Genomic DNA, 13,191 nt, shown 5'->3' on the forward strand with positions numbered 1-13,191 from the left:
CACATCAGCTTCATCACACAGTCTGCAATAGGCCATCTTATCACCTCTGTCACACAATCTACAACCCATAATTTCATTATCTCCGTCAGACAGAATGCAAAACACTCTCTCATCAGCTCGGCCACAAAGTCTGCCGCACACACTCTCGTCATCTCCGTCACACAATGTACAAGACATACTTTCATTTTATCCGTTGCACAATCTGCTACAAACAATCAGCTCTCTCACACAACCTGCAAAACACTCTCTCATCAGCTCCATCACACAGTCGGCAGAACACACTCACTCTCAGTCAGCTCCATCACACTCTGCAAAACACATTCTTATCAGCTCTGTCACACAGTCTGCCAAAGAGTATAGTGTACCCCTAAGAACTGCTCTTGTGCAAGACTCTGCTCCCTCAGCCTGTTCTGTAAAACAATTTCTCCCACACCCCTCAGCTGTTTACTTATCTCTCTCCTCTGTGCTGTGGCCATCTATGCTCTCGCTCGACCACTGGACTCTGCTGAGGACGAGGTTTCTAAGCGTGTCTCCTTTCCGCTACAGCGATGGCGGCTCTCACAGAGAGAGGATCGGATTTATATCTATCCACACAGACACTACAGAAACAATCCTCCGTCCTTCTACAAACCACACTGATTAACTTTAAATACAAAGGATTAGAATTTTGTTCCACTCATCTTGTGCCTGTTTTCAGCCGCTTTATTTGCCTGGTCACACTGTTGAGCACTTCTAGTTAGAAAAATAAATCTCAGTTGTCAGATACTCTACACTGCTACCTGCCCAAATGGCAATTTTACAGCTCAGCAGTCAAAATAATTGAGGGATGAATTATTCATTTTTTCCCTTGTTCTGTCTCAGGTACTTTACAACTGAGGAGTGACACAGACGTCTCAAATTATATTTACCCTATGCGACTTCTCAAAGCAAAGAGTGTTTTGAATTCTGTGATTTGTCACAGTATTAGGCTGTTCACTTAGCGGCATTTGAGTGTTGTGTATAGGTTCTGCACAGATTTTGTTGTGGGTATTTCCTTGAGGAGGACTGCCCATGCTTTCACTTGAATTACTTCAGGCATGTGCATCTGCAGAAGTGCACTGCAATATAGCTGGGGATGTGAACTGTACATTTGAGATATTTAGCCACATGTTTGTAAGAATTCATTTAAACGATGTTTCTTCTACAATGATGTGTGTGTGTGTGTGTGTGTGTGTGTGGCTGGCTGTGTCTTATGTCCACTTACAACGCAAACCCACTGTCCCTCTCCCTCACGCTTAGTGTACAAAAAACTCATATGGAAAATACAGACTAAATTTCTCATTGAGAATGTGTAGATACTGAGTGATAAGTTCAGAATATTTTTACTTTGTTGTCTTTAAATATTCTGACATTGTTTTTGAAATATTCTGACTTTATTCTTGGACGTTGAGCTTGAGTGAGTTCACAAACGCAGACACACTCTTCTTCTTGGCTGTTCCGTGCACATTCCTGTGAGTCAGACTCTGAGCTGGAGCACAAGGGATGCGAGGAGAATGTGAAACAGATGAGGTGCTTCAACAGTTTATTTGTGTGAAGCAGGTAAAGTGCGTCCACCACAGACAACAGAGTAAAAGCAAACTTCTCCCCACCATCGATTAACTGAATTGGTCACACACTTTTACCTAAGCCTCTGGCTGTAAACGCTGTGGAGCTACATTGGGTTGTGGAGCCCAACCACTTTTATTCAGGCCCAGCTTCAGTTTTATTTCTGGCCACACTACTGTTCTGGCTGTAGTCTCAAAGCTATCCTGGCTGCATATTCATGATAAGATTTTAAGTATTATATTTATTTATATGTCAGCAAACTAAGAATATTTTTGATGACACCGCCGACGAAGCCAGGCACCACACCGGGTGATAGCTATCCCGGTTGTATAACTTTACACTATATTGGAACCTTGATGGCATTCCACCACATAAACATAAATGAGATCATGTGCACTGATGTTGAATGATTAATTCTGGATCACAAAACCCATTCCAAGTCCCAGATTTGTTGAATGGATCATGGTGAACATAGTCCCACTGCTCTACAGCCCAAAGCGTGTGGGCTTTATACAAGTGTAGCCTATGTTTGACATTGCGTATGGTGACCTTAGAGTCATGTGCAGATGCTATCCAATGGAGATTGTATCAGCTGTATGTCCAAAATTGAATGCCTGTGTCAGCAATAGATGAACATTAAATTACAGTGCCTTGCGAAAGTATTCGTCCCCCTTGAACTTTTCAACCTTTTGCCACATTTCAGGTTTCAAACATAAAGATATAAAATTTTATTTTTTTGTGAAGAATCAACATCAAGTGGGACACAATCGTGAAGTGGAATGAAATTGAATGGATGTGTCAAACTTTAACAAATAAAAAACTGAAAAGTGGGGCGTGCGATATTATTCGGCCCCTTTACTTTCAGTGCAGCAAACTCACTCCAGAAGTTCAGTGAGGATCTCTGAATGATCCAGTGTTGTCCCAAATGACTGATGATGATAAATAGAATCCACCTCTGTGTAATCAAGTCTCCGTATGAATGCACCTGCTCTGTGATAGTCTCAGGGTTCTGTTCAAAGCACAGAGAGCATCATGAAGACCAAGGAACACACCAGGCAGGTCTGAGATACTGTTGTGGAGAAGTTTAAAGCTGGATTTGGATACAAAAAGATTTCCCAAGCTTTAAACATCCCAAGGAGCACTGTGCAAGCGATCATACTGAAATAGAAGGAGTATCAGACCACTGCAAATCTACCAAGACCCGGCCATCCCTCTAAACTTTCATCTCGAACAAGGAGAAGAGTGATCAGAGACGCAGCCAAGAGGCCCATGATCACTCTGGATGAACTGCAGAGATCTACAGCTGAGGTGGGAGAGTCGTACACTGTTCAAATCTGGCCTTTATGGAAGAGTGGCAAGAAGAAAGCCATTTCTCAAAGATATCCATAAAAAGTGTTGTTTAAAGTTTGCCACAAGCCACTGGGAGACACACCAAACCTGTGGAAGAAGGTGCTCTGGTCAGAAACCAAAAATCCAACTGTTTGGACACAATGCAAAACGATATGTTTGGCGTAAAAGCAACACAGCTCATCACCCTGAACACACCATCCCCACTGTCAAACATGGTGGTGGCAGCATCATGGTTTGGGCCTGCTTTTCGTCAGCAGGGACAGGGAAGATGGTCAAAATTGATGGGAAGGTGGATGGGGCCAAATACAGGACCATTCTGGAAGAAAACCTGTTGGAGTCTGCAAGAGCCCTGAGACTGGGACGGAGATTTCTCCTCCAACAAGACAATGATCCAAAACATACAGCCAAATCTACAATGGAATGGTTCACAAAAACGTATCCAGGTGTTGGAACGGCCAAGTCAAAGTCCAGACCTGAATCCAATCGAGAATCTGTGGAAGGAGCTGAAGACTGCTGTTCACAAACACTCTCCATCCAACCTCACTGAGCTTGAGCTGTTTTGCAAGGAAGAATGGGCAAGAATTTCAGTCTCTCGATGTGCAAAACTGATAGAGACATACCCCAAGTGACTTGCAGCTGTAATTGCAGCAAAAGGTGGCGCTACAAAGTATTAACACAAGGGGGGCGGAATAATATCACACGCCCCACTTTTCAGTTTTATATTTGTTAACGTTTGACACATCCAACAAATTTCCTGCACTGCACTGTAATGCACTGTAGCTGATTTTTACAAAACATAAGATGTGTATACATTTTTGTTGGACATATAGTGTGTGTGATGTTGAGGTCCACTTGTTAAAGTCAAAGTGTTCTACAGCTGGATTCTTCCACTTCCATAACAAGCTTCTTACAGAGAAAAAGAACAGAAGCCAAAGGCTGTTCTTTTTTTTTCCTTATTAATATTTTTTTAGATTCTCCCCAGTGAAGCATCCTCCAGGGCCTTTATTTAGCTCTTACTTTGCAAATCTCAAAACACTTTCAGTCAGCTCTATCTGGTTAAATGTCTCTGTAGGTATTAGAGGAGCAGACTGGATCAGTGTAACATGTCCAGGTTCTTAAACGCGTTTGCTCTTAACCACTTTCTGTCACGTTTGTCTATTATGTTTTGTACTAACCGTTAGTACAGTGCCGGCACATCAGTCATTCAGAATCCTAAGCTTTACTGTGTTGTCATTTATTGTACCTCTTTTAAACCAAGATAAACAATGACATATACCATTTGTCCCCAATCTATTATTATTGAATCTCTCATCTCAGGGGAAATCAGTGGCAGATCTATATAAGGCTCCTATTGAATGCCTCACTTGGTCACATTACCCCTCACTAACACATTTATCATTATATCAGATGATTGCATTTCTTCAGGAACGTAAGACAGAACAGCTGGTGCAAGAGCTGCTGGTTTCCTGAAGACATCGGTGGTCCTCTCCATTTGGATGGTGATTCTGCTCCAGCATAGGATTTCATGTGAAATTACATATCTGCTGTATGATGATATATACCTATTAATTGAGTGAATATACATATTGATTAATTTAATAGCCAATTTAGGATTATGCTGGAGATCAAGAGCGTGTACTGTGTCCAAAAGATTGTAGAAACCCATTTATAATTAGACAGAGTTTGGTTTCTTTTAGGAGTAAATTAGGAGTAAAAGTTCAATTCTGCCACACGACATGACACTGCTCAAATGAAAATGTAAAACTAGACACCTCGACTAGAGCGATTTGTAGCCAACGTTCGGCTCTGGGTTCTCTGGACTGATCTGGATCCATTGGGATGAAATGGAGTGTTGTGATCTTGAACTAACACCCAATGTTTGTTGGTGCCTAACTTCGTCATTGTTCTTGTATTTGCCATGAAATCCTGACAGAGACGTTCCATGTAGGGAGGATAATAGAAGGTTTTACAGTACCACACGGAAACATAACTTGCTTTCTGAAGGAATATTAGAAGTACAACAACTGATAAACTCTGGACTATTTAGTGTGTGTTCATAGGTCTGTTACACAGAGTTCTGAGGAGTCGTCGTTCAGGCATGTGAGGATAAGTTTAGAAGAAATGGACAAAGGCCTGTTGTTGCTGAGTTGTAGTCGTTAGTGCCGCAGACGCAGAGCAGCTCAGGGACAAAAACCTGGCTCTCCACTGATCAGGAGCTTGGAGAGCCGAGACTGCTGCCATGGCAACGCAGGAAGACACGGGTATTTCCTCTGGAGTGGCGCGGCTCACAGTGTGAGAGCAGTGCTGACTGAGTACCATTATCAGCCCCACTGAGCGTGAGTGTGTGTGCGCTGGCAGTGTATGTATGTGAATGTGTGTGTGTGTGTTTGCTGTTTAAGCCTTGTGTATCTTTTTGTTGATGCATATTCATGTTCTACAGCTTATTTGAGGGTATATAGTGTCTAGCTGTTACTACTAATGTGGAGGTTCTGGCTAATGTTCCTATGTGCTATAGGTTCAGCGTGGGTGGATATAGAGAAGTCCAGTAGCCTGAAATATCTGGACTAGCATCAGGAAGAGAATAATTGGAGGCTACAGCTGGGAGGAGGTTGTGAGTGGTTTTGATTATGACATACACCAGCTAAGGGCAGTTCTTGTTCAGTGTGAGATTTCTTACCCTTCTACTCTACTAATCCCCTGATTTGTCAGACTTCATAAAAAGATTATTAGCTCCGTATTATATTCTAATTATCATTATTTAGTATCTACATAGACTGCACTTCAAATCTAGACCAATTGAAAGGTTATACATACACAAATAATTTGGTAACTACTGTAAAAGTCATGTATTATGAACAGTGAAGAGATTTTACATGAATGATCCCTTAAAAGCTGATCCCAAAAGCTGATTCCTTTCAATCCTTTTGATGCTTTCACAGCTCACACTGATAGAAAACATCGTATCACATCCAAAGCTCCAGAAAAATATCCACCTCTGTTCATTCATTATCTGTAACCCTTATCCAATTCAGGGTCGTGGTGGGTCCAGAGCCTACCTGGAATCATTGGGCGCAAGGCGGGAACACACCCTGGAGGGGGCGCCAGTCCTTCACAGGGCAACACAGACACACACACATTCACTCACACTTTTTAGTCACCAATCCACCTACTAACGTGTGTTTTTGGACTGTGGGAGGAAACCGGAGCACCCGGAGGAAACCCACGCGGACACAGGGAGAACACACCACACTCCTCACAGACAGTCACCTGGAGCGGGAATCGAACCCACAACCTCCAGGTCCCTGGAGCTGTGTGACTGCGACACTAACCTGCTGCGCCACCGTGCCGCCCTATCCACCTCTGTATTGATTTTTATTATAAAACACATAGTTCTGGTCTTAAAATCTGATTTGCTGAGCCACATTTTAAACTACAGAATATACACACACCTATGACCACCTCACATTATCTGAATTCCATATTAATGTGCCACAGTAAATGAAACAGAGTGATACTTTTGGAGAAAAGTAAACTAGATTACACTCTAGTTCCTAGAAATAATTTGGACTCCTTTAAAGCCGAAAGTACCTTGAAGTTTCCCTCTTTAACGTGAACTCTCCTCATCTTGAGCTGGAGCTTGTGAGTCATAATCTCTGCATCACCCTGCTAAAGCCTCAGAGTGGACGTCAGCATTGTTTGTGTAACAGCCTCTTTATTCCTAGCAGTGGGAATGCATTAACTTGTTATGAAAAAGGGATGGAGTGAGGAGAGACGGAGGTGGACCGTGGCAGATTGTGAAGCAAAAATGAGTTCAGTGTGTCACTGTAACACTGCCCAAAAGCTGACCAGCTCGAGCTGTCAAACAACATCAGAGCACTGAGCTGAAATATTCTTGGGCTCTCCGCTCCGTGTATCCGCTGCTGTAGTTCGCGCTGGTGTGACACAGAGCTGGAATCATGACACCTTCAGGGTTTGGCTTCTTTCCACACTTCAGCTCCACTACTGTGGATTGTGTGTCAGAGATTATAAATAAATCTCTGCATATATTCAAGCAGCATGTGAAATTAACATGTAAAGCCTCTGCGCTGCTGTCATATTTAAGCCATAATGCCAGAGACTGATATACTCTTCTAAGAACTGAAAGGCATGAGCTGTGTATTGTGTTTATGGAGGTGTTTTTCCAGCTGCCTACTCACGATTGATTTGCGTTGTTCTCAGAAACAGTTGTCAAGTGTCTAGGGGTGACTTCTTTAGGAATATTTGTCAAACTCCTTTCACTAGTGTCAGATGCCACTGAGTGCTTTCAGAAAAGTGCATTATCTGCAATAAGTCACGCTGGATTCGGGTCATCATCCATCACTCCACTGTTGCTCATCAGCACATCACACTGTACACACTTTCTTCGCTCCCTCTCCCTTTTCTTCTCGAACGTGGGATATATGTGGCTTCTCAGAGCTGTCTTCTCTGCTGTCGTCCTCACAGTCAATCCCCATAATGACCCACTCAGAGGCTATTCTCGGGCTGTTTTTCGTGGTTGCTTGAAGAAGGGCAAAGTCCTGCCTAATTACACTCAATTTCCTTCTCATTTTAACTCTGTAACTTTGGCTCCTCTCTAATAGGGATATTAATAGCCTTTTTTTTTAATACTTGCCAAAGTCATTAGCCATGCAAATTACTGTATCAAGTGGAGAAGGAGGGTCTAGGGGAATCAAATGGAATTAGACACCAGCTGATTTTTTTTTTCCCACACTGAGAAAAAAAAAATATTAACGTTCAGGGTTGTATAATGTATTTAAATTACGTTTTGCAATACTGTGCCTATTATCATATCAAATATCATACTCTTGAAATAATATCCATGATTCCAGAGGCCATCTGTGCATGTTTAAATGTTAATTCGTTGTTTCAGAAACATAGGTTCTTTTAAGAGCAATGTCGAAGATTCTGGAGAGCTACAGTTCACACAGAAAACAAACTCGCCCTTGTGTTTTTCATTTTGAATCTTCCCGTCTTTTAAGATGGAATGTTAGAAACAGATTGTAGCCTGTTTTATTTTTCCACAGAAACTCATTTGTAACTCAAGCTGTTAAGTTTTTTTAACACTTTTGGTCCGTGTTTACTTTCATGCAGTTAGTGGTTTCAGAATTTGGAGCCAGTTACTCCTTAAGGAATTTGTAACAGCACAATTAAGTTAATATTTCCTACGTATGAAGCAGGTATAGCGCAACAGCCTCATCTCAAGCTTTTCAACATTCTCTCCACAATCCAAACACCTCCAGATGCCATTTCTTGGCCATGGCTCAGCCAGCGATGCGCAGAGAGAGAACCTGAGCCATTTCGGCTGTTTAGTTTTTTTTGTTTGTTTTTTTTCTATCTATTTACTGAGCTAGGGCTATGTACAAACACTGGTGCTTTTTCCAGTTAGCAAACAAAACGTAGAGCCAGAAAATTAATTTTATATAGACATTGCAATTTTGTCATTATTATAACATTGTAATTTCCAAGGGTGTGTAGATACTTCTTACAGATAGATACTTCAGAAGCGCGTATAATCTCCATAGTAAGGCATGAATTGAAATAGGATGCTTGGGAACAGCTGCGTATGAGTTTAAAGTCTCCATGCTCATTGTGCTGTGGAAAAGTGGATCTACATTCTCTGGAGTGATTGCAGTCCATCCAGTACTTTTGGCTGATTTGGAATGTTGTTTGTAATTCAGAATTACTCGTCTAACATCAGTACCTGACCTGGATTATGCTCTTGTGACTGAATGCCATCAGACTGTTACAGATGTGTCACAAAAACTAGTGTGAATTCTTTCCAGAAAAAAAATAGAAGCTATTGCTGCAGCAAAGGAGAAACAAGAAACCTAAAGGCTATATGTGAACAAGACGGCTACAATCAACAGCTGCTATGATTCGGTGCATGTCCTGCTTCAGCTTAAGTGTTAGTACTCTGTTGCCTCCTGTTGGATCATTTTAAACTGCAGTAACAAACGTGCTTACACTGACTATTTATTATGAAATTTAAATACTCAATCATTCATTCAACTACACCAACAAGTATTCAAATGCTGTCCATGCCGAGTTGTTAATCATTCTTCTTTTTTCTCTCCCTCTGTTGCATTATGTGGGTTTTGTAGGACACATCCCAGGCTTATGATTCAGGCTGTAAATCCAATAAGATCCATGTGTGCAGCCTCTCACTAATACTGGGACAGAAAGGAAGAGTTCGGGGACTTGAGCAGTGAATCACATGGATGTGGAGCAGCATGTGTCATGTAGTTCATTGCAGTGTAGTGTTGCAGTAATGAGGAGCTGTAAACTAGAAGGAGAGAGGCAGGACTGAAGGGCATTTCTGAAAGCATGTAACTACCTCCCACACAAGCTTGTATACACACACGCCTCACTACTGGCTTAGTGTGAATCTTTGCCAGGTCACTCCTGACCTACTTTCATTATCCTTTTTGTGTATCTTGGTAAATGTCAGTTTACCAGTGCCCTTCTTTGCTGTAGAAAATAATTCAACACATTCCCATGGCAGTGTAATATATGTATAATTACAAATAGTAATAATTTCTAAAATATATATGGCAATTTTTGTATCTCACATTAACATTCTCCTCCAAGCGTGCTGATCTGCCAAGCGTTGTTGTGTTAGCAGCAGTGGAAATAGAAGTAGTTGGCTTCATAACTCTTGCATGTGGAGAAGCATGTGCTTACCCTCCCCCTCCCAGGTCGGTGTCATTGTGTGTGACTGGGGGGATCCTAACTAATGTCATCTTATAAATTGAGGAGAAAAATGGGTTTTAAAAAACTATTTCGGTCAGCATCACTTTTATTGTGTTTATGATGTTAATTTAATTATTTGCCGTGTATATGTTATAGCAAGACAACAATAGAAAATGAAACATTTTTAGTTCTGAAAGATCTTGATGCAGACCAACGACTTAAGTGTAATCCATTATGTCAATAACTATGTACAGTGCTGTGGAGAAATCTTAGGCACCTGAGAAAATGAGATTTAAAAAGCTATTTGGTGGTGCAGCAGGTTAGTGTCGCAGTCACACAGCTCCAGGGACCTGGAGGTTGTGGGTTCGATTCCCGCTCAGGGTGACTGTCTGTAAGGAGTTGGTGTGTTCTCTCTGTGTCTGCGTGGGTTTCCTCCCACAGTCCAAAAAACACACGTTGCAGGTGGATTGGCGACTCAAAAGTGTCCGTAGGTGTGAATGTGTGTGTGTGTGTCTGTGTTGCCCTGTGAAGGACTGGCGCCCCCTCCAGAGTGTATTCCCGCCTTGCGCCCAATGATTCCAGGTAGGCTCTGGACCCACCGCGACCCTGAACTGGATAAGGGTTACAGATGATGAATGAATGAATGAACATTATTACAGTAAAAAGTGATTGTATGTGCTGGTTTAACCCTTTCCAGATCTCTCCTTAAGGCAGTTCATTATAATGAGGTTATCATCCAATACCTAGTTTATGTTTAGTGTGCTTAGTGTTTAGTGTTAAAATGTGCTGTTGATTTAAGAAATCCCCACGATCAAGGAGAAATATCTGGAAGCACGCTTTGTTCTTCACACTCGCTCGCAATACATCTACCACTTTTTAGGGATTTTTATTTATTTGTAATTATAGATAATTTTATTCAAACCCCATGCTTATTTGAAAGATACATTATTTTTAATTATAATCTTAGGCACCTAAGACAGTACTGCAGTGATGAGTTATGGAATGATGATTAAATGGTATAGAAAAAGCAATAATAATGCTTCACAAGGTTTATTTTACTTGACCCACTGTGTTCTCTAATGTAGTCGGCTGGTAGTTGTTATCCAGCAGTTTTAAGAGTCTGAATAATGATTTTGAGAATATTGGTACTAATATAACGTCTGTGATTTTATAGCAGCTTTATTCATTTATAGCTGCTGTCAGTAAAAGCTCAGCATCGGATCCAGGCACAGTGGATTGTTTGGCACCAATCAGTTTCTCCCTAAAGGTTCAGGAAAGGGACTTTTAGCACAACAGCGGTAGGTCATTGAGGGGAAATGGACAAAGAGTGTTTAGGGAGAATTGGTCATTCATACACAGGTGGGTTCTTTTTTTTTTTAGGTTTGACTCAATTCTGCTGGCCGGACGCTGTGAGCTGAGATCTCACGCTGTCCCAGTAACTGTCTCCACTCACCTCAGCCACAGCTCCAGCAGAGAGATGCAGTATTAGCCATCAGCTTTATTTTCATTTCTCCAGGACCTCTCAGTGTTATTCTGAACTGCACAAGTGGCCAGGGGTTAGGTTTGCCTCTCAGGTGTGGCAAAAAGCAAAGATAAACAAAATGTGAGTCGTTTGAACACTGTTGCCTTAATATGTTTTTCAGATTTCAGATTGGCCAAGTCTATATTTTCACTAGTGCTATTTGTATGGGATTCCATTTACGTAGTTTATCAGAGATAACAAATTTTTCTATAGTACATGTAAGTTCATGACCTCGTAACATCACACTGTATTAAAAAAAATCATATCGCCAGACAATTTCGTTTGCTGATTGAGTGACTGACAAAACACAGAAGTTTGTTAAAGGACAATACCCAAGGCCTGGCTCTTGTTCCATAGCCGCAGACAAGAGCTGGCTCTCAGTTTGGCTGAAGTCATTATTGTTCCTTGTGGGTTTGTGGTTTGCTTCAAATATTTTTGTAAAGGGAAGTAGTTTGAAGATATACAGGATATACAGTGGTGTATTAATGTGTTTGTCAAACTCAGCTGCCCTTGTGCAAATGCCCCACTTGTGACTGTATAAAATACAGCTCCATTTGGCTGGTGCTATCCCAGCTTCGGTTTACAGAGCAATCAAAGTCTAATAACAGAGTGTCAATACAGCTTGTGACCTGTTTGAGTACAACTAAATCAATTTGACAGCCCCGATATTGAGAATTGTTTTGGAAAAAAAGGATGAAGCTGAGACTTGCCAGGTTTTTTGTTTGTTGTGTGGTTGTTGGGATTCTATGTTGTTGTTTTTGTGGATTGAAGTTGTTCCGTCTTAGTTGGCCTAAATGGAGAAGTGTTTGTAAGTAAGCCATTACACTTAAATAATTGTGATTCTTTGGATCAATGAAAGCTCTGTCTTGTCAGTCTTAGAAGCAACTAGAATTAACTTCTGCATAACAAGAACATTGCAAGTGACACTACAAAATACGTCCAAATCCTGCTCATAACTAACTTTGTCATACAATTTTTCCCATTTTTTTCCCAATTTTTCGACATTTATTATCTCTGCTCTTGTATTTCCCTGTGCCAATATATCACACTATAAAAAAAACGCATTAAACACAGGCACTATAATATCTCAAGAACCTCTAATAAGGTGGGTTACATATTTTGGACCCTACCTTCCCACTGTTGAAATGCCAGAAGACGATGGCCGTCTGGCAAAACTAGGCTTGTCTGTTCTTGATAAAAAATAAGCTCAATGTGATGCACAACCATTCCAAAGGGTTGACCAATAGAATGGAGAAGTCTGGAGCAGATGCACAGGAGCCTAAATTCAGGAAACCTAATGCCAAGCATAGTCTAATGGTCTTTTATACTCCTCTAGTCAATGGAGCAGTGTAAATATGAGCCAAGACCTTTGCAATGAGCTGGAACGGTGTTTGTGACCAAGAACTTATAATTCAACAACAGAAGCTGGCCTCAAACCTCTCAGCAATGTTCCAACATTACATCTAAAGCCTTCTCAGAAGAGTAGAGGCTGTTACTGCAGCAAATTGGACTCTGTATGAATGCTTTTTATTCCAGAAGAAACATTGAGTGAGCAGATGTCCACAGAATTGATGCATTTTTGACACCTTTACGATTCAGCTTTTCTATTTTCACCGCTGTTTTTTTTTTAATTATTTTGCCCTCTGAAAGTCTACTCTTTCAGCGCCTCCGTTTTTCACCTCTCCCTTTGTTCTCAGGATGTTTCAACCTTGTCATCCTTTCATCACACTCCTTTCATCTCTCACACAGCTTAAGTGATTATGCTTTGGGTTGCATTTGTTTTTGTTTTTGTGTTTTATCAGACCTGTTCCACCAATAACCCTTCAGCCTCACGGTGCTTTAGCTGTTACAGTTAACTGCCGCTCTATTGTTGACACACTCACACAAACATACACACACACTTTGTGTGATGTAGATACACTTGAGAGAGATAGAGTTCCAGGGGGAACGAGACACAAATCTTTATTTCTTTACAAACCACAATAACAGCAGAGGTTAAACGCTCC

General features: G+C 41.2%; 1 protein-coding gene across 2 annotated transcripts in view; it reads left to right on the top strand.

Annotated features, from left to right (window-relative positions):
• gria1a (glutamate receptor, ionotropic, AMPA 1a) overlaps positions 1 to 13,191 on the top strand; it is a 119,691-nt gene that overhangs the window by 84,854 nt on the left and 21,646 nt on the right. The window lies entirely within an intron of this gene.

This window comes from Hoplias malabaricus, chromosome 17 (genome assembly GCF_029633855.1).
Source record: "Hoplias malabaricus isolate fHopMal1 chromosome 17, fHopMal1.hap1, whole genome shotgun sequence".
NCBI classification, from domain to species: Eukaryota; Metazoa; Chordata; class Actinopteri; order Characiformes; family Erythrinidae; genus Hoplias; species Hoplias malabaricus.